This window comes from Podarcis gaigeae (genome assembly GCF_964106915.1).
Source record: "Podarcis gaigeae genome assembly, chromosome: 10".
Lineage (NCBI taxonomy): Eukaryota > Metazoa > Chordata > Lepidosauria > Squamata > Lacertidae > Podarcis > Podarcis gaigeae.
In genome coordinates this window covers 66,210,485-66,237,338 of record NC_139686.1, presented here as the reverse complement: position 1 = coordinate 66,237,338, position 26,854 = coordinate 66,210,485, and the positions used below count along the sequence as shown (strand labels likewise).

The following is a 26,854-nucleotide window of genomic DNA, read 5'->3' as shown; positions in this document are numbered from 1 at the left end:
GTTTCCGTGCGCTGCTCTGGTTCGCCAGAAGTGGCTTAGTCATGCTGGCCACATGACCTCCTGGAAGCTGTACGCCGGCTCCCTCGGCCAATAAAGCGAGATGAGCGCCGCAACCCCAGAGTCAGTCACGACTGGACCTAATGGTCAGGGATCCCTTTACCTTTACCTTTATGTTTCACAAGCATGCAGTAAGGTTGGTAGTACAATAGCTTTGTAAACAAGCATTTTGGTTTCCCTGCAAATGTCCCGGTGAGGCAGGTAAGGTGATAGGCGGTAAGTGGCCCAAGATCACCCAGTTAACTTCTTGGCTGAGCAGGGCTTGCAAGAGAAGGACTTTAGCAAGATGCAAGAAGCCTACTTTCTCTCCTGTTTGTTTCTAAGAAGGAATAGCTCCACGCTTCATCTGTATGAAGAACCAAGCACTAATCTTATCGCTGTTTTTGGAAATGGCTCTGCAAAATTCCTCCCACTGACTTGTATTGTTTGAAAGCCAGGAAGAGTTTTCTCAACGGCTGACAGCCCTTATGCCAAGATTTTTTGTGCGAGACATCTTGGCAGCACACCAGCCAGCCTTGTACCTGAAAAGAAACAAGTTGCGACTCTCCTGCTGTAAATTTTATTCACCCAATAGCACGGCTGCTGTTTTTAAAAACCGCACAGGCAAAGGCTATCATTGGCTGTAATTAACTTATTTATAAACCTATCTTTAAACCTGATGACATTCTTCTAAGCTGAATGTACCCTCAGGAGGCCCTCTCCACCCTGCATTAGCATTACCTGTGAATCTTCCACACTCTAAACATGAAGGTCAACACCCCGCCTCCCCATATATCAGTGGGGGAATACACAAGTTAAAACTTGCGTTGAAACAAAAGCATTAATTAAACAGAGACAATAAGCAACTCTGAAGCGCGGTCTCAGTCTCTGCTACTGGGGAAACATGATTTATTCATTCTCTGAGTAGATTTGAGTAAGGAATATATCTAAACATCATGCTAATGACATTTAAAACTTAAAAGAGAATGCTTAGCAGGGCTCAATTTAGCTGCAAGCAGTCTGGCTTATATCTATGCTCAGACTATCGCCTCACAATTCATGTTTGTTTAATTGTCTGGATCTCTTGAAAGGCTGATTCCAATTAATCCAGCCATGTTCTCTTCCCAGAATTGCCTCTCTTCTAGATAGACACTTCACAAAGGCTGCCCTGGAGTTCTTTCGCAGGAAAAATAAGCCCCTGAATCAGATTTTGTAGCCAGCACCTTGGCACTTTAATGTATGAACCAATGTTGTAAAGAAACTTACAAAATACAGTACATTGTGCAACTGTCAGATTTATGCATGCAAGTGTGTATACCTTGCCATTTCTGTTCAATCCCTCATTGGCAGCACAAAGTGGTCTTGTTTTGTTTCTGAGGTTCATTGCACAAAATCTTGTTCATTTACTTTTCCTTTGTGCTATCAATGTCTGCAGCAATTATTTATTTACATTTGCATCTCACCCTTCCACCAACAAGTGCAGAGGGGGCTCCACATTCCCCCCCCCCCCGTTTTATCATCAAAAAACCCAAGAGCTAAGCTGAGAAATGGAGACTGATCAGTCTAAGATCACGCAGGGAGAAGCCCCTCACTCACAACCCACAACTCTATTATCACACTGTCTTTCTCAGGGCAACTCCAGCCTGCTGGTATTTTTGAACGGGATCCAGCTACATACTGGCAAGTTCAGATTGTGCAAGTTAATTTTGAGGTCATGTGCAATAAACCTGCTTTCTCAGAAGATCTGACCTTTCGTGATAGAGAAGTGCTCCAGAAAGTGTGGGATAATGTTTTTGTGTAATATCACAAGCAAATCGGAACAAATGCTCAATAAATAGCCAGTGTGATCTAGCCTCCCTGAAAACAAATCAGGATGAATGCTCAATAAATTGGTCATTTGGAAGTGACCTTAGCCAACGAATGACCGTTAGGTGGGATGGAGCTATGCCCAATAAAACTTGCTTTAGATGATGTTTTGGGTGGCTTTGCTCATGCCAGGGATCTTCCTGATTGATGTCCTTATTTAGGGGAAGAAAATATCCTGTCTTTCCCCCTGTGGTCTGATTCGCAAGAGATCCTGGGATTTATTGCTTTCCCTCTTCATACATACATACAGACAGACAGACAGACAGACAGACAGACAGACAGACAGACAGACATACTTACTTGTATGCCACCTTCACACAGTTCAAACCATGATCAAGGTGGCTTACTACATGATAAAAATATATATCAAAAGTTAGTTATAAACAATAAATGAAACATTAAAAAAGACAAAACTTAAACTGAACAATTTCCACATAAATCACAACAAAATCTAAAAAATAATAATGCAAAAACAACAACAGCAACAATCACCTCCCCCAGTCCAACAGCCCCCGCCAAAGAGTCTGTTCAGCAGCCTCCACTTTTGTAGCTGGAGTCAATCAGGAGCTCCACATCCCAGGCCAGGTGGAAAAGGCCTGCAAGGCAAAACCAGGTTAGGGCACCAAAGGCTCATTTTGTGAGCTGCCATGAAACATGGGTTGTTCACCGTCAAATGATGCAAGGGGCCTTTTCCACGTGTTTTCACCGCTTTGGAGTGAATCCGAGGACATTGGGTTTTCAAGTTAGGGCGCTAAAAGATCATTTTCTGGGGCGTCGTGAAATGTTAGGTTTTGACTGTCAAACGTTGCAGGGGGCATTTTGCCACTGCTTTGCACTGCTATGGATTGAATCAGATGATGTCGTTTTTTTGGCAAAACCGTGACCCTGTGGGTTAGGGGGGGCGATGGCTCATTTTATGGCTTATCATGAAACATGGGGTTTGCACCGTCAAATGTTGCAGGGGTCCTTTGCCAGTGTTTGGCACCGTTTTCAAGTTAATCAGATGGTGCCGGGGTTTTGGCAAAACTGTGACCCTGCGTGTTAGGGGGCCTCTGGCTCATTTTCTGGGGCATTGTGAAACATGGAGTTTTTACTGCCAAACGTTTCAGAGGGTCTTTTGCAAGTGATTGGTGCTGCTTTGGAGTGAATCTGACAACATCAAATTTTTGACGAAACAGTGACACCACAGGTTAGGGCACCAAAGGCTCATTTTGTGGGCAGCAGATTTGGCTCATTCACACGATCCTTGGGATCACATAACTTTTTGTTGTTGCATGGGGTACTGTAAGTAGCATTCAAGTTAGCCATTACACAGAGTAGATTCACTTAAGTAAACAGGTCTTTATTTATGGTAATCATGACGAACTTAAATCCTTTGATTTCAGCAAGTTTACGCTGAGCATAGGCAGGCGGGTGGCGCTGTGGGTTAAACCACAGAGCCTAGGACTTGCCGATCAGAAGGTTGGAGGTTTGAATCCCTGCAACGGGGTGAGCTCCCGTTGCTCGGTCCCTGCTCCTGCCAACCTAGCAGTTCGAAAGCACATCAAAGTGCAAGTAGATAAATAGGTACCGCTCCGGTGGGAAGGTAAATGGCGTTTCCGTGCGCTGCTCTGGTTCGCCAGAAGCGGCTTAATCGTGCTGGCCACATGACCCGGAAGCTGTACGCCGGCTCCCTCGGCCAATAAAGCGAAATGAGCGCCGCAACCCCAGAGTTGGCCATGACTGGACCTAATGGTCAGGGGTCTCTTTACCTATACCTTTATGCTGAGCATGACTTGCTCTGGGGGCTGTGTGATTCTATACACACGTACCTCAGAGTCATCCCCACTGAATTCTTCCCCACAGTTCGTTTGCAATCCTATACCTATTTACCTGGGCCTGGGTATAAATCCCATTTCACTCCATGGGATTTACTCCTGAGCAGACATGCATACGATTACAGTGTTACTCTGTCCAGCTTCACTAAGTTATTTATTTAAATCATTCATAGCCTGCCCATTACAGCACCAAAAATGTACTCTAGTTGGACATAACAGTCTCATAAACTTTTAAACACCATATAAGGGAGGAAGGAGCATCTTGAAGATAAATGTGGGTAGGTCATTATAACATTGTGCAAATATGCATGTGAGTTAATGCACATTCGTTTTAGCGCTTGGATGGGGTAAGTGATTTATTCCACGGGAACAGCTTCAGTACAAACAAATAATTAGGAGATTCAAAAGAGCACAGCTGGACTGATTTTAGAGATGCTTTATTAGTAGAAAGAGCCTTATGCATTTGGGGGGGGGGCTGCATCTGTGCAGCAAAGTTGATTGAGAAACCAAAGAGGAACATTTGAAAAGCACCATTCAGTAGCACCTTGGAGAAAACAGCATTGGGGGACCATTTAAAGAATGGAAACTCGGCCACCATGTGCATTTCAGCCCCTCCAATACCCACCCTGGGTGCTGAGTGCTAACAGGAATGAATCAAAAGCAGGTTCACTGAGGTCACTTCCAGGCAACTTGTTTATTGAGCCTTCGTCCTAATTTGCTTGCAGGGATATTAGATGACACTAGCTATTCAATGAACATTTGTTGCGATCGCTTTGACTTTGCACAGGTTTCTTTGCGCTCCCCCCTCCCCCCAAGTTCATTTTTCCCTTGCTTCCCTTATTACAAAAAGTCCAATGTTTTGGGGAAGGGGTTTTGCTGCACAAGACCTCCAAATCAGCTTAAATTACGCAAGCTGAATTTAACAGTGTGATTGAATTTCCCCCCCAACAGTTACCCAGCAGTCTGGGAGAAACAAGAAGGAGGTACTGGCATGTTTTGGGAAACTCCAAATGTTACAGAGCTAACCTTAAATTAAGAAAAATAACTAATTAAGTATCTCCCTGATACTGATCATGCCCGGTAGACATGGAAAGTTTGCTTATTCGTTCAGAGCATTTATACCACGCTCATCAGCTAGAAAAACTCCCTGAGGGGTTTTGAATATGGGGGGGGGGGCGCGGAAGGGAAAACTTGGTGAGCGGGGAGCAGTATGGCTTACCTGAGCCCCATGCAGCTTATAATAACAAATTATAACAAATAATTTTATTAAGTTTGATGATTTTGTTTACAGATGTTAACTTCGGTTTAATGTATTCTTTTTGTATTTTTCCTGACTAGTTTAGACTGCCCCTTATAAACCATTTAGATGGTTTTTGTTGTTGGCATCTGTCTGTCTTGAGAGACAATGGAGCGAGCCTCTGGGGGTGAAGTCAAACAGCAGCGTAAGCAGCACCGAAGTGACCTCTCCGGGGTCCGAACCTGGGCAGTGTGTAATGGATGTCCTTGGCTGCCCAGACAACAAACCCACCCTGCTGACCTTGTTGATATGGTCCAAAGGAGAGCAGAGCAAGAGGTGTGGCACCATCTGGGCTGCTGGAAGGAGGCAACTGCCATCCAATTGTCTTAGGCAGGCATAGGCAAACTCGGCCCTCCAGATGTTTTGGGACTACAATTCCCATCATCCCTGACCACTGGTCCTGTTAGCTAGGGATCATGGGAGCTGTGGGCCAAAAACATCTGGAGGGTCAAGTTTGCCTATGCCTGGTCTTAGGGCTTTACTCCTTAGCCTTGCCTTCTCCCAAAGCTATCCCACAAGGTAGCGGAGGTTTAGGACCAGAGTTTTCCTTCTCATAGATGAGCTACCTTCACACACACACACACACACACACACACACACACACCAATTTTGTTAAGCAAAATCACTGCCATCCTGAACAGGAGCACTCTGTTAAACAGTGACCTTATGCTGCAACATGGTGTTGTGGGTACCACTGGTAAGCCCTTAGCAAGGAATTAACTCTCTGCCATGTGGAGAGGAGCATGTTAACAATTCCCCAATTAGATTTCTAATTGGGGGCAGCAGTGTGACAACCTTCTCTTCATCAAGTCATTGACAATTGCTGCTGAATGTCCTTTCATTTGTTCACCTAGCATTTACGGACCACCATTCATACCAAGTGAAATATACTCGGAGTCGAGTGTGAATTTCATGCTCTTTATTCAGCTCATAGTAGCAGGGAATGAAACTTCCCCTAAAATGTCTAGCTATATATACGTTATTTACACAATGGGTCCCGTGTGATTGGCTGATTCCGGGCTGCTCCTGTAGGCCAACCAGGTTGCGGATTCACTTCCTCCAGAAGCCTGATTGGCTCCTCCTGCAGGCCAATCAGGTTGCTGATTCACTTCATCCAGGAGCCTGATTGGCTGCTCCTGCAGGCCAATCAGGTCACTGATTCACTTCCACCTGGAGCTGGATTGGGTGGCTCCAGCGGACCAATCAGACTGCTGCACTCTGGATCCTATTGTTCTAGGATTCAGCTCAGTACATAACACCAAGGTTGCGGTATGGTCTGGCTCATGGTTGGTGGTGGAATGTCTTTATGTTGTTGTGAACTGCTCTGAGTTGTTGTTTTGCAAATAAAGGGCAGTGTGTGTGTGTGTGTGTGTGTGTGTGTACGCATGAGAGAGAGAGAGAGAGAGAGAGAGAGAGAGAGAGAGAGAGAGAGAGACTGCATAGTCCATTACAGAGGAGCAATTTATTAAGTGGCATAAATGATCACTTCAGCAATGGCACTCAGCAGATTGTTAATGTGTCTGTGGGCCACACATTGTCAGGGACTGCATAGAGGAGGAATGGTGGAGACCGCCTCCCCAGCTTGACCGTTCCAGGGAGGAGGAAGAAAGTTGAGATTTACAGCAGGGTTTTGTGGGAGGTCACAGCTCAGAGGCAGAGGAGGGGAAAAGTTGGGAAATAATGGCAGAGGAGGAAGCACCAGGGAGGTGACAGCTGATGGACACAGTGTCTTTAGAAAGCATTCCAGACCCTCCATCTCCCTGGCGTGTCTTAAAAGTAGGAGAGCAAATAGCTCAAAGGCAGAGGGCACTTAGCTGCACCCATAGAAGTGACAAATGAAGAAGTGGGGAAGACGAGGTGTGTGGAGATTCACTTGGGACCTTGCCATTACCCAAGAGGCTGGGTTCTATAGCCCCTCTCTGTAAATACTGAATAAAAAGCGGACGGTAAGAATCATTTCCTTGACTTTGTACGTTCATGGCAACTGGCCAGGAGTCGCTGGCAGCAGCCTGAGACACATATCCAATTTTTCCATGTGCTCTTCGGGGCATGTTCATCCATGCATAAATGGTTTCAACTGAATTCTGTCTCATTGTTTTCTGTCCCCTCTCCTTAGTTAGAACTTGCCCTCCCTCATTGAGTTCCAGAAACTTGAGGTCCATCATGGCCATATGCACAGGTAGTTGTTTACCTGTGCACAGACATAAAAAAATAAATAAACTGAGATACAAGTTTTCTGATATATCAGATTTGCACAAAAGAGCGGGTGAAAAATGATTTTTAAAGTGTATGTCACATTGGACTCCACCAGCAGCCCACCAAGGAGCCTCACCAACAGAATCAGGGGACATGGCATCTAGGAAAACACCACCACATTTAGAAAAATGCTCCCCATACAATCCATTTCAGTGCCTTAGATAACATGTGATTCTGTGTTGGATTCCCTTACTGCATGGATTGGGAAAATCCCAATTAAATAGGGGGAAAGTGCAGGGCAATGTCTTGCGGCTGATGTGAAAAATACACATACATGGGATGCATCAAATTCATCTTCAAACTGCCCTGTATGTGCACAGCCTCTCCCCTTGTCCTTTATCCTGTGAAACCAAGGAAGCAGGGAAATCCAGGGCATTATTGGGATGTGCCATATAGTTTGCCGTCAGCCCAGAAAATCCACCTATACACAAGAGGCTTGCGACAGGCTCATCAGATTGGGGGAATTCTCTCTTGTTGTTATAGATGCACCTGAATCCAAGCCTGTACTTGCTACCCAGATCATTCAGGCACCTTGCATCGTTTCATTAAAAGGGATCACTCAGTAAAGTTTCATAAACAGAGAGGGAAGCAACCCTCCCACTTTTAATAAATTGAACTGGTATTGCTGCGTTGCTTGTCAGCTACGTGCGTTAAAGTGTAAGCTTGTTAGTTTAGCTATAATTATGTCATCTTGGGCAATTATAACCTAGGAAATTCCCCAGTGTTGTTTTTTTCCAGAATGAAAACAAACTGGCCAGCCCAAACCAGAGAAGAAATGTGGCGCTAGGTGTGTTGGGGGGGGGTGAGTACTTTGTGAGTGTTTGCCCAAATGGGCAAAGCAGGGTGGACCATATCCCTCTCCCCGTTCCTCACCTAACCCTGGAATCCATATCCTATATTTAGCATTATCTCTTCTTGTCCTAAGAATAAGTGAGGATTTGCTCACAAATTTATTGACAGCAGCACGAATTATTACAGCTAGGAAGTAGAAGGGGCAAGCAGAATATTAAATGGAAGAATGGTATAAAGAGGAGTGGGATATAGCTATTAATGATAAATTAACATGTGCTATTAAGTAGGGGTATATGCAGGAGATATGATTCTGAGGAGATATGGAAGGTGTTTGTAGAATTTGTACTGTTAAAACGGAAAGGGGTCAAACCCATCGCAAGAGGTGTTGAAATTTTGGGAAGTTGGATAGTTAACAATGGAATGGTTTGGTGGTAGGGTGCACATTTTTATTCTTATTTATCTATGTTTATTAATTTGTCAAAAAAAAATTAAAGGGGAAAAAAAGAATAAGTGAGGATGCACAATTTGCAGACCATGTCAACCCTATTCATTTGTGGAGCAGGGGGTGGGGACTCACAGCAACACCAAAGATAACAGGAGCCATTCCCTGCACTTCCTGTTATGCACTATTCTTTTTGAAGGATGGTCTTTGTTAAATAATGGAATCAGATACAGAGGCTGGAAGAGAGACAGTATGTGGACTTGAGGGGAAAGGGGTTCAAGCTTCAGTTTCTATCGTCTTTTTTAAAAAAACAAAAACCCACAAATACCCAGATTACATCATTCTCAGCTGAGGAGCAGAGAAAGGCGTGCCCTCTGACTCTTTCTTTGAGAGGTCCCCCCCACCCATCCACCTCGCATTTAGAGCATCTCAGAGAGGTTATGGTGCTGGAGGAGACTCTTGAGAGTCTCATGGACTGCAAGAAGATCAAACCTCTCCATTCTTAAGGAAATCAGCCCTGAGTGCTCACTAGAAGGACAGATCGTGATGCTGAGGCTCCAATACTTTGGCCACCTCGTGAGAAGAGAAGATCCCTGGAAAAGACCCTGATGTTGGGAAAGATGGAGGGCACAAGGAGAAGAGGACGACAGAGGACGAGATGGTTGGACAGTGTTCTCAAAGCTACCAGCATGAATTTGACTGCGGGAGGCAGTGGAAGACAGGAGTGCCTGGCGTGCTCTGGTCCATGGGGTCACGAAGAGTTGGACACGACTAAATGACTAAACAACAACAACAGAGAGGTCCAAAACAAGTCCAGAGCAGCAACCAAATAGAGGAGATGGAAAAGAAGAGCTGCTTAGGCAGTGCCTCCACATCACAGACAAATTGCTTAGACTGAGGAACAGGTTAAGAGATTAGGGCACTGCGGAAGCCCACCCCAATCCCTGCTGAGCCATGCATGCGATTCCAGGGGTTTTGGTCCTCAACCAGTGTTTGCAACCCTTTGGAGAATTGAAGGTGCAGTGGAGGTTCCCATAGCTTTAAGAAATGTGACCTATTCACATATTGAATTTAGATGGGAGGAGTCCAGATCTTAGAGCATGGTCATCTCAAGATGACAGTAGTCCAAGGCATCTCTCCCAGCCTCCCTTCAACCAGTTTGCCCAGGTTGGTCTGGCCTCTCCTCAGCTATCCCATGCCTCATGCCATAGGCCCCAAACTCTTCCTGTGACATCATGTCCAGTTACCCAGGCAACCTTCCAAATCCCCTATCTCTGTTCACACCTCAGGGTGGGGGGCAAGACTGTTCTCTTGCATTGCCAATGGTCCTCAATGGCCCTTAATGGTCATTTTGGAATTGCTCACCTCTCCAAAAGGGTATGGGAGAATGTGTTGCTATAAATGAATACCAAGATGAAGATTTTAAATTTGGAGGTTTATGTATAATATGTTGGTATGGGAAACTGTCGTGTAACGGGCCAATGGCCGTAATACAGATCAATCCAATCCAATCCAAGATGAAGGTCTAACAGGCTTGTGTATTGAGCATCCTGCTTTATGGATGTAAGTTGTGGGCAACTTACAACTGCCAGGAGCGATGCCTCAATGCCTTCCACATGCTCTGCATAAGGAAAATTTTGGGTACCACACAGCAGGACAGAGTTTCAAACAAAGACTGCTCTCCTAAGCCCACATTCCCAGCATGTTTGCACTCCTATCTCAGCGACGTCTACACTGACCTGGTCATACCCACAGAAGGGAAGATGGCAGGATCCGCAAGGACGTGCTCTATGAGGAGCTGGCTTCAGGCACCAGGCCCATTGGCAAACCAACTCTGTGTTACAAAGATGTCTGCAAACATGACCTGCTGGCAACATCAACCCTTGCAGAGGACTGCAGTGCTTAGATATAGACAGGTCATGCATCCATTGAAGTGACCAGAGGAGAAATGGCCACTGGGAGGAGTGCAGGGAGAAGAAGCACAATGGTGCATCTGCAGCAGCACAACTAGGCACCTTCATCTGCCCCAGCTGCAACAAAACATGTCTCTCCTGTATCGATCTCCACAGCCACAGCAGGCGCTGCAACTTTCCAATAGCTTGACCTCACCCCCAAAGGCACACTCCTCTGTTGTTCCCCAAGACAGAAGGATGCCAACTCTTCCTACCCAACCACAGTGGCTTTTGGGAGCCAGCGGGAGGAGCAGGCAGCTTGGCCAATGAGGACAGAATCTAGAACTCTGAATCTCTAGTCAGAGTGATTCTGTATTTCAGGTCAGCCCTGCAGACCGCAAATATGTCATCAAAAATTGCTAGCCCACAAATACCTGTACTGGTCTCTCTAGAAAAACATCCCTGTCTCATTGACTGAAAGCAATTCTTTCTTGCTTGGGAAAGTGCCTATTTATGTACCATGATTCAGAGAGTATAAATCTTCTTCAGAGCTTGGCTTCAGAGCCGAGGCATGTATTCCTACATTCTGAGCTGGCAGAGTTCACAGTTCATTGGTGCCAAATCCTTTACAAACAAAGGAATCAGGGGCAGCCTTTTGCACAATTCACATTTCTACCACTAGGTAGAAGCAAAACCTCTTAGAAAATTGCTCCACTAACTCAAACATTTCATGAAACCCCTATGGGTTTCATCGATGCAGATGTTTCCTCTGCAAGGAAAATGAAAGTAACATATCTCTTGGATTCTGAGAAGCAATTCTCTTTGAATTCAGTAACGTTTACTCCTAGGTAAGTGCATCTAGAATTGCAGCCCAAATATCATTATACCGTCAGTTTGCTAAGAAGGGAGTAGTAACAGTTCCTATAAATCATGCTCCAGCTATCTAGTTATGCATCCAAGGCATTAAAAAACCTGTATTGATTTAGTTTAGATACAGATGTATACCATGGTTCAGCTGCTAAAGAAAATAAGTAAAGCAATTAACCGGAAATCAAAATTCCCCTAGAGCAGTATGTACTGTACAATGAAATATTATAGCATTCTCTGATCATAAACAGGAGAGCACTCTGGCTAGATATCGTTACCTGATCCTCACTTCTCTGAACATGTGAGGAGGCAGGGAGGGTGGTGAGATATCAGGAGCAGTGAGAGGCACTGAAGGGTTTAGTTTCCCTGAATGTGACAGCACTTGTTTTAGTGACAGGGATGAGGAAGCTGTTGCCCTCCAGATATTCTCAGACTGCAGCTCCCATCAACCCTGAGCACTGGCCATGTTGGAGAGCGGCTGATGGAAGTTGGAGTCCAACATCTGAGAGCCACAGGTTCCTCATTCCTAAATCAGAAGCTGCGTCCACTGCCTTTTGATCAGGTAGCTTAGTGAAGGAGGAATGTGGGACATTTTTCAAGAGCAACGATGATATTCTGCTGGAGCACCAGAGTAACTGATGGACTCTCCTTGCTCTGGCTAGTGAATGATAATGGAGTTTCTTCTTCTTCTTCTTCCTCTTCCTCTTCCTCTTCTTCTTCTTTGGGACATATTATAATACAGGAAGCTGGAGAATGAGGGAGGGGAATTAGACAGAGGCTGGATACTGCTTGCCTTTTTATAAATGGAGTCCCTGCTTCACACCTGCTCTCTGCCAACAATCCTTTGTGCTTCTAATCCTTTGTGCTAACAGTTCAAAGCTGCATTTCACCTGTTGAAGCTCGCTGTTTTACAAGCTGGGCCCATGCAAGAAGAAATAGTTGTATTTTCTGGGTCACCTTCAAAGGTAGTGCTCTATATGGGGCTACCTTTGAAGGTGACCTGGAAACTACAATTAATCCAGAATGCGGCAGCTAGATTGGTGATTGGGAGTGGCTGCTGAGACTATATAACACTAGTCCTGAAAGACCTACATTGGCTCCCAGTATGTTTCTGAGCACAATTCAAAGTGTTGGTGCTGACCTTTAAAACCCTAAACGGCCTCGGCCCAGTATACCTGAAGGAGCGTCTCCACCCCCATCGTTCAGCCCGAACACTGAGGTCCAGCTCTGAGGGCCTCCTGGCAGTTCCCTCATGCGAGAAGCCAAGTTACAGGGAACCAGGCAGAGGGCCTTCTCAGTTGTGGCAACTGCCCTGTGGAATGCCCTCCCAGCAGATGTCAAGGAAATAAACAACTATCTGACTTTTAGAAAACATCTGAAGGCAGCCCTGTTTAGGGAAGTTTTTAATATTTGATGTTTTATTGTGTTTTTAATCTGTTGGGAGCTGCCCAGAGTGGTTGGGGAAACCCAGCCAGATGGGTGGGGTATACATTAATAATAATAATAATAATAATAATAATAATAATAATAATTACTATTATTATTATTATTATTATTGCCACGGAGTTCAAGAGCACTTACTCCCAGAAAAGAATTTCAGCTGTACAATGCTAGCCAATTATGCACAGGATTGCTAAGAAATTGGGCTAGTATGTTATGCATTGCACAGACACCTCCTTTGGGGTTGTGGGCTCTCCCAGAAGAAACAAAACGCAGTGGGGAAGCAACTTAATTGGCTGCTAAGTGGGTTAAACGCCCTGTAGAGCTGATGGAATTATATTGTCGGTTTCATCTCCTTTGGAACAGTTGCTGATCTCTCTCTCCTGAATGATATGCCCCACCCCTGCCGAAATATTAAGTGATCTGGTTACAGCCTTCTTGGCTACCTCCCCTCCAAACTTGTTTGCTATGAAAAGGAGAGGTTCATTTCTTGGTGAACCTTCTCCGTTTCCCAGGAGTACAGACTGAAAGGCACTGTGACTTCAAGAAGGCAGCTAGAGTGGGAAATCGCCACATCACAGAAGGGCCGGTGCCAAAATTAATATTTACTCAGCGCTGTGAAAGATCCCCCCGGGGAAGCAAGAGATGGACAATGGACACTCAGACTCTTTCCACTTGCTTGTGCATACGCACGTCCAGTTTTCACTGGGATTTCAGCCAGAGTCTGAAGACCATTATTGAAGAGGCGGAAATTATCCACCAACTTTCCCCCACCCTCCCCAGCTAAATCTCTCTGCCCGAGTTCCAAAGCTGTCCTGGGCAGCCTATTGTCTATCCTTTATGTGGCATTCGGAGCCTACAATGTGCTAATTGCATTAATAGGTTGTGGAATTTGCCACTATGAGATGCTATGGTTAGGGTTTAAATGAGTGGGGTTTTTTTACTAATTCATGGAGGACTGGTTAAACCGATAGTTACAGGGTTATGACATCTAAATGGAACATCTGGTGCTATTTTTCTAGAAAAAGAGATGCCGGAACTTCACCACGAACACCTCCCTTGTTCTCTTATAATGGCAATGGCTCCCATCTGATAGTTGCCAGTGAGTTCTGGCCAAAAGAAAGCGCTGAGGGCATCCATTCTGAGAAGCACAGTACATTTGAATGTCAGGTGCCAGAGACCAGGATGGGGAAACTTTTTGCTCCAGTGAGCCAGATCCTTAACTGGTTCCACCCCTGTAGGCCAACTTTGACAGGTGGATGAGACAACCCACATGTCAATCACCTGATGAGATTATGTCATCAGGTGATTGATAGTGCAAAACAGTTTTAATCGAAACTGCTGCTAAAGCAGAGGTTTTTGGGTTTTTTACTCCAGTTTTACTAGTGGATTTACATTAAGCTACCAATTGTTCCTTTGTAGCCGTCTCAACACCTGCCCCATACCCAGTGGCATAGCGTGGGTTGTCAGCACCCGGGGCAAGGCAAGTAATTTGCACCCCCTAACCCGTGGATTTGCGCCCCCTAACCCTAACCCCCAGATGTTGCGCCCGGTGCGGCCGGCCCCCCCTGCACCCCCCACGCTACGCCACTGCCCATACCTGATGTTGCCTATGAAGTCAGGTGTGAGGCAGGTGGTTTAGAGCATTAGTTGTGAGCACCCAAAGATCTGGCGGGCCAGTGTAGCACACGAGATGGTTCCAAAGATAAATTCACAGAGGACATGACTGCTCATCATAAGGGCTGTATGCTTTCTCCAGAATCGGAAACAGCATGCCTCTACAAACCAGTTCCATGGGAACACAAGCAAGAAGGTGCTGCTATAATCTTGTGAGCTTTTCCAAAGATCTGATTGAGCAATGTGGAAAAGCGGGTGCTGAATTAGATGGATTCTGCTGGGCTTTCCTTAGCTGTACATCGGTATGATCCTTACATTTGATAAGTTATATCTCAATGACTTTTGTGAAAATCTTGTGTGAGGTCACTCTTATTCCCATTGCACAGGTGGAATGACTAAAAGTGATTGACTTGCCTGTGGATTTTTATTGCTGCAGTAGATTTGTAGCTAAGTCTACCAGATGTGGATCCCTTTTGTATATTGAACAATGTGCATGTTAGAAGCTTGAAATGTAACAAGGTTGTTCTCCTTTTCAAGTCACTTCCATTTTCCAACTGTTTGCAGTGGTCCCCTGTGGAATTTGGTCGCCTTGCCTCTTGCTTTCCATTCTGCATCATAGTTGTGGCAAGCAGAGGCAAATATAGGGGTCATGACAAGTTCTGATGCACTGGGAAACTTGACCACAAAATTCCGAAGCATTCGATGTTCTAGGTAAGCAATCAGTTCACCTGGAACATTGTTGGCGCTGCTTTATTAGTCCATGCAACATAAAATGCACACAAAAGACTCTCCTGCAAGGGGAGAAATTGGCCAAGCTGCCCTCCACAGCAATTTGCCCAGCAGTAGCGATCTTCTAATTGAGGAACCTCTAATAAACTCTTCACAAACCCAATCCCCTGCCCCCGCTGTAAGCCCAACACAGACTGTTCAAACTTCACACTGGACTTCAAGCATCTGGCATTGTGTGCCTCCCCATTCTTCCCCCAGACTCTGGGTCCTTGGTTTCCAAATGAGATGCAAAAGCTGCTCTCATCAGAAAAGAGATTTGGGGAGCCATGTCATCAGCTGGTGTTGGTCCACTGTGCTTCATTAAGTCCAGAGTCAACGCAGTCGTCTACCAGGAGATTTTGAAGCACTGCCCAAAGTACCAAAACCTGGTTCAATGCCCATGGGATTACTGTGCTTGATTGGCCAGCAAACTCACCTGACCTGAACCCCATAGAGAATTTATGGGGCATTGCCAAGAGAAAGATGAGAGACATGAGACTGAGCAATGCAGAAGAGCTGAAGGCTGCTATTGAAGCATCCTGAGGTGTCTTCCATAACACCTCAGCAGTGCCACAGGCTGATAGCATCCATGCCACAGGCCGCATTGAGGCAGTAATTGATGCAAAAGGGGCCCAAACCAAGCTCTGAGTACATATGCATGCTTCTACTTCTCAGAGGTCCAATATTGGTCTATTTGCAATCCTTGTTTTGCTGATTTCATTTAATATTATAATTTTCTGAGATTGTTAATTTGGAGTTTTCATCAGCTGTACGCCATGATCATCACAATTATAACAAATAAAGGCTCGACATATCTCACTTTGCATGTCATGAGTCTATCTCATATATTAGTTTCACCTTTTAAGTTGAATTACTGAAATAAACTTTTCCATGATATTCTACTTTTCCGAGTTTCACCTGTATGTCTGAATAAGGCTAAAATGGTCCTTCCATGTTAGTGTTTAACAACCTATGAAACTGCACTTGATATTTCCAGAATGAGCAGTTCTTCTGGCCCTTGTTCTGTTTCATAATAGCTGTTCAAACATGCTCCATTTCCTTCAAATATATTCTCTAATGTATCCAAATCTGGATTAAGTTTCAGACTGCAGGGTCTTCATCAGCAATTTTCACTTTCTGTTGTGTCAACAAAAGCAGCGATATCAACAGTTTTATGTTTTCGTTCTCTTTGCCTCTTGGATTTGCGATAAATCTTTCAGCATTCTTTGAAGCTTAGTCAGTGGGGAAGCTGTTTTCCCCACTCTTGCTATTTTTGCAAACATATTCTGCCCGCCTGCCTTGGAAGACTGACTTGTCTGCTAGTGTTCCTGTACAGGAACATTCATATTCAGTAGTATCCATACTGTTTATTTTATAAGGACGTTGGATTTCTGGCCGCTTCCCATAACAGCATCCCATTGCGTAGAATGCTCGGTATTTATACAATGTTTTTCCTAAGCACGTTGTATGTATTATATTTAATCTATACCACAACCCTATAAACGAGGCCAGTAGTATTATCCCCATATTATAGATGGCAGCTGAGTCCTAGAAAGAGAGAAAGCTAAGGCCTGCTTCACACATGACTTTTTATTTTTATATTTTAATGGGAATATATAATGGAGAAGGGAGAAACTGTGTGCATCATCACAACGTGTGAAAATAATTTGTTAAGCTGGGCTGGCTCAATACATTTTGCTGCCTGAAGCAAAGACAAAATAGCTCCCTCCCCCAAGGCACATACAGAAGCCAATTTGACTGGCAGTTGAAGATGGCAAAAGGACAGTATCTTCCACGGGACTTGAGGGCAGCAGGTTAGCAATAATAATATAATATAATATAATATAATATAATATAATATAATATAATATAATATAATATAATATAATATAATATAATATAATATAATATAATATAATATAATATAATATAATATAATATAATACAATATAATATAATACAATATAATATAATAATGTCAGGGAACTGTCATCGGAGCTAGAGGCGGAGGCAAGGCTCCAAAGCGATGCTGGAGAAGGGCCCAGCAGGGAGAGAAGCAGCTCATCGGCTGGGGAAGGAAATCAGCGTAACACCAAGGGGAAAGGGGGGCAGATGGGGGAATCGGCGAGGGGGCTCCAGGACTCCTCGCCGGAGACCAGCGGGGAGAGCACGGGTCCTCCGCTGCCCACACCCACCCTGCGCAGAAGACGTCCGCGCAGGGAGAGTAGGCGGAGACTTGGCGTCAACAAACTTCTTTGCTGGAACAAGTTCAAGAAACGCCCACTGACGGATTCTGCCAGCGACTGAAACAGCCACGGAGTGAAGGGCTGTCCAGACAGAAAGGGTTTAACCAGGTAACCTAGCCAGGAGCGGCGGCAACTTACGTATGAGCAACCCCTATAACCATTACATAATATATATAATATAATATAATATAATATAATATAATATAATATAATATAATATAATATAATATAATATAATATAAATGTTTTAATTTATATCCTGCCCATCTGGCTGGGTTTCCCCAGTCACTCTGGGCGGCTTACAACATAAAGCACAACTAAACATCAAACATTAAAAAACAAGATATCCTATACAAACAACAAACAAACCAACAAATCAATAACACCAATATCAACAATATTAACCATAATAAACATTTTACAGTTATACCCAAATTAAAGTAATCGCCAAACCCAACTAAACCCAACTAAACCAACACCAACCCGACCAAAATGAAACAGACGAACCAAAATTAGAGCCATTTAAACCATTTTAAAATTTAGCAAGTTGCCCCAACCCAAGAGTTGTTCCAGCAATGTCCCAGTGGCTTCCCAGGTGCCCCTTTTAGCATAGGAGTGTCAGGGCAGGCCACATGGTACCCACAGCTCTGTCGCTTCCCTGCACCTTAGCATCTGCCACCTGAGACAGCTGCCTCAACATAGGGCCGGCCCTGTTGTTAGGTATACTCTATAAGAAACCAGTGATATACAGTACTGGCTTTCCAACAGGCACACCCTTGGCATAGTCGGTTTATTTGATGTCCATATCAGAGTTTCTGTATGTTAGGATGAAATGTGGCACCATGCTTTGGACCGGTTTCTCCTTCAGGCTGATTGCCATCGTAAGAGTGGATTTGTCTCTGACGCTACTGAAAAAGGAAGTCATCAGTACTTGTATTATTAGTGAAAAGGGAACTGATTCACTGAGAGATGCTTCAAACATGCACTCAGGATATGGTGGTGCTCTTGTTTGTCTTCGTCAAGAAGATCCCCATTATGCTGGAGTACATAAGACCATCTTCCACATATTTGAGACTTCTCCCGGTGCCACTTGGACAATCTTTGGCTTCATAAACCAAGATATGAGCTGCAGACTTGGACAATCTTCTTTGGCTTCATAAACCAAGATATGAGCTGCAGACACACCCTATTTTTAAAGCATACAACTTTCCCCAAAGAATTCTAGGAACTGTAGTTTGTTAAGGGTGCTGGAAATTGTAGCTCAGTGAGGGGTAAATTGCAGTTCCCAGTCTTCTTTTGGGAAAGCAAAGTGCTTTAAGGAATAAGCCTTGTGTGCTACCTTGCTGCTCCTTTTGCAGAAGCTGGGAAAGAAGCCAGGAAGCCTTTAGTTAACTATAGTCCCCCATTTTTCATCATATCTGAACTGTGGTTAATGGCCCTCAAACAAGTCAGGATATGAAACCAACTTTAAATTCATCCATGGTATGCTTGTCCAAATGGAGCCAATGAGTCAATTCCCTCATCGGCAGTTACAGAAATAGTAATGACCTTTCCCCGCACTGTAGTAATGAGACCAGCAAAATTATGGGCTGTAGTGTACACCTTGAGAGGACAGCAAGAGCAGAGGCCCGGGCCTTCACATTCCTGCCATCTGCATCTGGCAAGACTACCAAACAGCCTGAGAGAATTCTGCCTTAACAGGAAAAGAAAAGAAAAGAAAATGCTTTTTCGCCCTTAAGTTTCATGAAATAATTTAAATTGCAAACAGCCTTGATTGCATTGGCAGAAAGACAACTATAAATGCCGCAAACAGAATAAACAGTAGGCAGCATGGCTCTGTGCAGAAGTTGTTGTTGGACTCCCAACGCCCCAGCCATCATGGCCCAAGGTCAAGAACGGAGGAAGTTGGGAGTCCAGTCACATCCAGAGGGGACCATGTTGTCTTCCTCTGATTATTCAGCATGGTACCCTCTGAATATTTGCCTGTTCTGAGCTGAGAAATGCACGATCAACATTTGGTGTCGATGGCACTGCAAACTTATTTTCCCGTCAAACCAGTAGGGGATGGTGTTATACATAGAATTACAGCTTGCTAATTCATAACTCCGAAAGGAAGGTTTCGCACAAATGGCTGGGTTTATTGAACTGTATTGCGACCTTTATGATCAATCTGAGAACCGACCTTGTCTGAAGGAGCTGGTCTAGTGTAAAGCTCCGGTGATGTTCCGGTCACGATTGCAGGACTTTTGACAATGGTAATTTAATTCCATTGTGGCTGTTTTATTGCTATTGGAGATCTGAACAGTTGCTTCTTACGGTTTGTTCTGCTTCCATAGATGAGATGGAGGGGTGGAGGTGAGGGAGAGACGCTCCGAATAATATGAATGACAGCGATGAGTCAGCAGTTGTCAACAAGCTAACGCCAGGCCAATGAGGAATTGGAGCAGATTGAGTTGCAGCTGAGAATGTAGGTGACAGGAGTCATCACCTTGGAATTTACAGGCCTGTCAACCCAGCAAATGCTTTCTAACCACAGGAGTTTCATGTTAACCTCTACTCAGCATCCGTTTAGAAGCTGCAAGCAACCTCCGGCTTTGAAACAGAGCATCTAACCGTCAGGTGCTGCCATTCTTTGCACTCTCACTTGGCACTTGCTTCAGAGTAAAAATCCATCGGGCCACACAGTTAAACATTTAAGCTGAAATCTTATATATCCACAGGAATAAGCCCCATTTAACTCAATGGGATGTATTTCTGTATGGGATCATTAGAGATGAAGAGGCAGGGTTGGCATTTGACAGTTCAGAAAGGAGAACGGAACAAATCTTATTTGTTCATTCCTAGCTCCCTTCTCAGCACAAAAATCAATTTAAGGAATCAGCAACAAAACAATTCCTCCGTCAAATAATATACATGTTTAAAACAAACAAAAACCACAGGTAGAAACATTAATTCCATAAAAAGGAGTTAGAAGCTGCAAACAACCTCTTGCTTTGGTAAAAAGGAAAGCTTTTAGGAATTGTCAAACAATAGCCAAGCATTTAAAAGAAAGCTTTAATTCGGTTTCCTAAGAGTGTAGCTAATGGCAGAATTAGGCTAAAGCTGGAAATCTTTGCATATTTTCTACCCAAGAAAAATGATACTTTCTTGTACTGGGCATTTTGGTCCTCGCAGAAAACGCATCGGACTCAGAGACAGTCCTGACACCTGAGCAATTATGATGTGAACTGCTGTGATGACAGCTGGCATTTATTTCCTTTATGTGTTCCTATTCCTGTTCTCCAATAGGAGAATCTAGGCAATACGGCTTCATTGAGAAGGAAGAAAGCAAAACTGTGCTGCTGGAAAGAGTTGCTAGGCAGTCAAGACTGAGCTGCAGACAACTGGCAGAGCTCAGCCAGGAGACAGGGTCCAGCTAGTCAGGCACAAAAATTAAAGTAAAAAGTAAAAATAACATTTTCCCTGAAGCCCCACTGTATGCGGTGGGGCTAACTCCCATTTAAATGAGCATAGGATTGCAACAGAAACTAAGATGTGGAAAATACTGATTGCATTTTATGTTTTGCATGCGGAAGAATACATTTAGCAGGGGACTAGCAAAGACCCTCCTCCATTTCATTTCCCCACATTCTTTTTTTAATTGGGTTTTATAAACAAGAATAATGTTATACAAACATACCAAGTTTTCTCATGACATTTGTATATCACAAATACAGCATAATAAATGTGGAGTAATATCTACAACCTATGGTTCATTATTAGTGGTCAGTGTATAGGTTCCTGGTTCATGAATAGGTTTGAACAATTAGGAAGAAAAGAGGGGGAGAGGGGAATGGTAAGTGGGGTGGCGTCAGGTGCTTATGCTTCTATTCTTCTCCTTAGTGTATGTGTGGGGTTTTGTATCAGCGTTCCTTGTATGGGTTATCTTACTATTCGCTTGTTGTGTTTCCTTGGTGGTGAGAGAGATTATGGGTAACCTAGGGTGTGGTTGAGGGACACGGGTGGTGCCACAGAGCCTAGGACTTGCCGATGAAAAGGTTGGCGACTCAAATCCCCGCGACGGCGTGAGCTCCCGTTGCTCAGTCCCTGCTCCTGCCAACCTAGCAGTTCAAAAGCACATCAAAGTGGAAGTAGATAAATAGGTACCGCTCCGGCGGGAAGGTAAACGGAGTTCCTGTGCACTGCTCTGGTTCGCCAGAAGCGGCTTAGTCATGCTGGCCACATGTACACCGGCTCCCTCGCCCAGTAAAGCTAGATGAGCGCCACAACCCCAGAGTCGGCCAAGACTGGACCTAATGGTCAGGGATCCCTCACCCTTTACCTTTAGGGTGTGGCTGGTTGTTTTTGGTTGGCTGTATTGAGAATTGTTTTTATGTGTGAGCGGCGTGTGAATGTGTATTTTTTAATCAGGTTAGCCAGATTGATTTGTCTGCTGTCGGCGGATTCTTGTTGTCTTGTTGGGCTGCGTATGTGATAAAGGGGAACCATACCGGGGTGAAGGCATTTTCTTCTATTTATCCCTGTGTCAGTTTATTACATGAGTAGGCAAACTAAGGCCCGGGGGCCGGATCCGGCCCAATCGCCTTCTAAATCTGGTCAGCGGATGGTCTGGGAATCAGTGTGTTTTTACATGAGTAGAATATGTGCTTTTATTTAAATTGCATATCTGGGTTATTTGTGGGGCCTGCCTGGTGTTTTTACATGAGTAGAATGTGTGCTTTTATTTAAAATGCATCTCTGGGTTATTTGTGGGGCATAGGAATTCATTCATTTCCCCCAGTATATAGTCTTGCCCCCCACAAGGTCTGAGGGACAGTGGACCAGCCCCCTGCTGAAAAAGTTTGCTGACCCCTGGTTTATTGGTTAGTTTTTCGAATAAGGCTGTTTCCCATACCATTTGATCCCATTGGTCCATGCTTACTCCTGACAGGTCTCTCCCGTGTCTGGCTAGGATGTTTCTGGCTGCTGAATTTCCCCACATTCTTGTACTATAAGGAGGATCTGGGAAGATTACCTGCAACTACATTCATCTGCATAGCACACGCATCTGATCTCTATTTATAGCGGCATGAGCACAACTGGAACTGCAGAGGTCACAAGCCGAGATGATTAATAGTCAGCAACTACTGATCCGTCAGAATGCAGTTGCACAGAACCAGTTTCCAACTTTTCCCCGAAACACCCATGACTTGCTTAAGGCATCTTTTGCTTGGCTGAGTTTGGCGCCTGGCTAAGCCACCCATCGTGCTTTTTTGTGTAAATGAGTAACAAGTGTTCTGAAGACGATGAGCCTTCCTTCCTGACTAATCTGCTTCACTGGCATAAGTTGCCAGACACAATCATAGAAGGGACTGTGAAGGTCATCTAGTAAACCCCCCTGCAATGCAGGTACCTCGGTTTACAAACAATCTGTTCCGGAAGTCCGTTCTTAAACTGAAACCGTACTTAAACTGAGGCGCGCTTTCCCTAATGAGGCCTCCCGCCACCAGTGCCCTTCCACCGTTCAGATTCCGTTCTTAGACCGAGGTAAAGTTCGCAAACCAGGACACTACCTCCAGTTTTGCGGAGTTCATAAACTGAATCATTCGTAAACAGGACTGTTCTTAAATCGAGGTAGCACTGTAGTATATTGAAGGATATTCATGGGGTAAATTATTAATGCATAATTAAACATATATGTATTGTGTCTAATATATAGGTTAATGTATATATTATTCTTTCATGAGGTAAATCAGTTAATGTGCTACACACATAATTGGACAGGGTCACCCAACGAAATTGAACGGTGGGCAACTCAGGGCATGCAAAGAAGAGAGATCCTTCTTCACACAGTACAGAGTTAAACTGTGGCTTTTGCTCTGACAAGATGTGCCGACTGCCCCCATTTTAGATGGCTTTAAAAGGGGCCTGATTCATGGAGGATAAGGCTGCCAGTGGCTGCTAGTGAGGATGCAGAATGCCAGTTGTTGGAGCATAACAAGAGAGAATTATGGCCACTGTATCCTAAATAGGGATGCGGGTGGCGCTGTGGGTTGAACCACAGAGCCTAGGACTTGCTGATCGGAAGGTTGGTGGTTCGAATCCCCGGAACGGGGTGAGCTCCCGTTGCTCAATCCCTGCTCCTGCCAACCTAGCAGTTCGAAAGCATGTCAAAGTGCAAGTAGATAAATAGGCACCGCTCAGGTGGGAAGGTAAACGGCGTTTCCGTGCGCTGCTCTGGTTCGGCAGAAGCAGCTTAGTCATGTTGGCCACATGACCCGGAAGCTGTCTGCAGACAAACGCTGGCTCCCTCGGCCAATAAAGCAAGATGAGCGCCACAACCCCAGAGTCCAGTGGCGTAGCGTGGGGGGTGCAGGGGGGCCCGGCCGCACCGGGCGCAACATCTGGGGGTTAGGGTTAGGGGGCACAAATCCACGGGTTAGGGGGCGCAAATCCACGGGTTAGGGGGTGCAAATTACTTGCCTTGCCCCGGGTGCTGACAACCCACGCTACGCCACTGCCAGAGTCGGCTACGACTGGACCTAATGGTCAGGGGTACCTTTACCTTTACCCTATCAATAGGCTTTCTTAGATGTATCTGGTTGGCCCCTGTGAGATAAACTTGTGTCATCCACTAGGGATGAAACTCAGTCTCAGGTGACCGCGCCAGTATTTTTGCATGCCCCTGTTTTATCAGCTCACAAATCCCAAACTAAGTCCGAGTCATTTTTCTGCCCATCCCGCTGCACAGAACGGCTCGGAACCTTCTCCAGGAGAGAAATGTCCATCTCACAAGGGATACATTCCCTGCAGTTAATGATGATTTGCACCCAGAGATAGAAAGAAGAAAGAGCCCTTACCAGAGAGGAATGGCAAATGAAGCTGATGGACTACACCGAAATGGCAAAGATGACTGGAAGGCTCAGGAGGAGGAGTTTGGATTGGATATCCCGCTTTATCACTACCTGAAGAAGTCTCAAAGTGGCTAACATTCTCCTTTGCCTTCCTCCCCCACAACAAACACTCTGTGAGGTGAGTGGGGCTGAGAGACTTCAGAGAAGTGTGACTGGCCCAAGGTCACCCAGCAGCTGCATGTGGAGGAGCGGAGACGCGAACCCGGTTCCCCAGATTACAAGTCAACTGCTCTTAACCACTACACCACACTTGGCTCAGGAACCAAGAGGACAAAAACTTTAACAAAGAATGGGCAAAAATTATAATTTACTTAGGAGACCACTGTAAGCAGACGAAAACATTAGAAGGATTTTAATATCACTTGTAATGTAACAGGTATTAGGGATAATATGGATGAATACAAAATATAGATTGGGAAATAATATGTAGCTGATAATGTTCACATTAGGACACATGGAGGGGATGGGGGAAGTCATGAGATTCAGAGAAATCTCTTTACATGGATATGTATTTGGTATTGTTATAAACTTATTTTTGTAAAATCAAATAAAACTGAATTCAAAAATAAATAGATGATGATTTGCATTATTTTGCTGAGAGCCTTATGACACCATTTTAGTAAACGTGGCCACCTAGCATCTGCACCGCATAATACAAAAGAAATAAAAGACATTTGCCTATGCACACCACATTGCATTAGTTCTGTGTAGATCACAGCACATTAAAATAGCCTTCAGTAAAGGGCATTCAACTCTTGCATGTTAACTCTGCCAGTCAAAGAACAACCTGTTCATTCAGCATTCATACTGGTCTGCTAGCACTAAACTTGCATGACGGTGGCATTATGCCTGTATTTATTATTAGTGAGCATTTGTTTTGATTTGTTTGCAGGGCAGTTATATGATAATGAGCATTCACACTGATTTGTTTGCAGGATGCTTACTCATATTCTCATTAACCATTTGTTCCTCCCACACTTTTCATTTCCTTTTCAAATGACCCAAAGTCTTTTTTTCTTCTTTTTTAAATGGCGTAGTTGCACTTAGGCGACAGAGCACTTTGATTCGCTTTAATTGTGCAAACCTCAAGTCCTGCTCTGCGCTTGAAGCCTTCCAGCTAAATAGTGGCAGTCTGCAAGCACCCATAATGCATTCAGCTGTACTCCATGTTCTGCGCTCTGCTCAGAAGCAAGTGTACTGTTCTTTGACAAGATCCCAGCAGATATTTCCCTTTTTAATGCTATTAGGCTACATGTTTTATGGCTCTGGTGGTTTTTCTTTGCACAATAAGAACCTTTTCATTGCTCAGTAATTGCTCAGTATTCCAAACAACCCTAGAGTGGGCGAAACACAACTTAGCTGACCGTATTCTTCAGATTTTGAAGGATGAAATGGAAAGTAGATGAGTTCAGGTATGCTTGCATCTTGAACTTCTTAGCTCACCAAAAGAAGATGGATATTTTGTACATTTGAGGTGATGTTAGGATTCTTTGGCTGCAACGCTATGTGTGGATCAAAGCCAAAGGATACTACCCTCTAGTAATGGCATAGCCACGACACAAATCAGAAGATTAAATATCTTCCAGAATAGAGATAAAAGCAGCAAGAAAAGGTTTGCCTGCTTATGTTGACCTGTTGTGCAGCTGCTAATGACAATGGACAAGACACGGTGGCTGAGCGTGACTGCAGCTCATGGTTAGGAAGGAGAGAGTTTAACCTTGAGCCCAAGTTTGGAGAGCACCCTAAGCCAATCCTTGGTTTAGGTCAGGACAGGGCAGTAAGAAGGATTGGGAAGGAGCAAAGCTCTCTGGGATATCTCTGCACATCCATGCGGTCTTGTGAACCAGTTTGGTGTACTGAGCTATGCGGACTGCATTATAGAACCTCTGTCCTTAAAAATGATGGCAACATGAAAACAAAATAAGGATGCTGTACATGAATGACTGAGTAGGTGTGCTGAATTCAGTGGCTTACTCCTAAGCAATAGCACTACCTTAAGACAGGTACATTATTTGTACCTGGGATGGCCCAAGTACAGTCAAGTCTCCATGCGAGATTGCCTTGTGCCTTTTCTTTTTCCCCCTTTTTATAATTTTTATTGATTTTAAATACTTTAACAAAACAAATAAAAACATTTTAATGAAACAAATTACAAATGACATATATGAAAAAACAAAAAAAAACTCCCAAAACCAGAATATTTTTATATATAAGAGTTTCCTTCCACCTATTATGACTTCTGATCTCCCCATCATGGGTTCCAAGTTTTCTATATCAACTGTATATTATTTATTGTCTGACTTAAGTTTTTCTAATACATCTGTAATTTATGTGACTTTGCAGGAGTCATTCTAGGCCTGCCAAAGATTTCACATGATTACAGTGTTCTTTTAAATATAATATGTATTTATCCCATTCTCTATTAAACATTTGATCTGATTGATTCCTAATTCTCCCTGTCATTTTTGCCAATTCTACATAATCCAGTAATTTCACCTGCCATTCCATTTTTGCTCTTTGTTCCATATTCTCTCCTTTCCAACCTTTGGCCATATTAATTCTTCTTGTGGCGGTGGTTGCGTACATGAATACCCTCCTCAAATCTCTCGGTATATCTGTAACCAT

General features: G+C 44.2%; 3 long non-coding RNA genes across 3 annotated transcripts in view; all 3 read left to right on the top strand.

Annotated features, from left to right (window-relative positions):
• The window catches only part of LOC310826591, a 39,812-nt gene that overhangs the window by 4,778 nt on the left and 8,180 nt on the right, over positions 1-26,854 (top strand). Inside the window, exon 2 of the long non-coding RNA XR_014555867.1 lies at positions 8,011-8,074. This is a non-coding gene — a long non-coding RNA (uncharacterized lncRNA). The remainder of the gene's footprint in view (positions 1-8,010; positions 8,075-26,854) is intronic.
• LOC310826596 lies at positions 14,415-25,588 on the top strand. The gene is made up of 3 exons (XR_014555874.1): positions 14,415-14,624; positions 22,267-22,724; positions 25,267-25,588. It is a non-coding gene; the product is annotated as an uncharacterized lncRNA (long non-coding RNA).
• Positions 23,878-24,799, top strand: LOC310825773. Its single transcript, XR_014555529.1, has 2 exons — positions 23,878-24,249; positions 24,497-24,799. It is a non-coding gene; the product is annotated as an uncharacterized lncRNA (long non-coding RNA).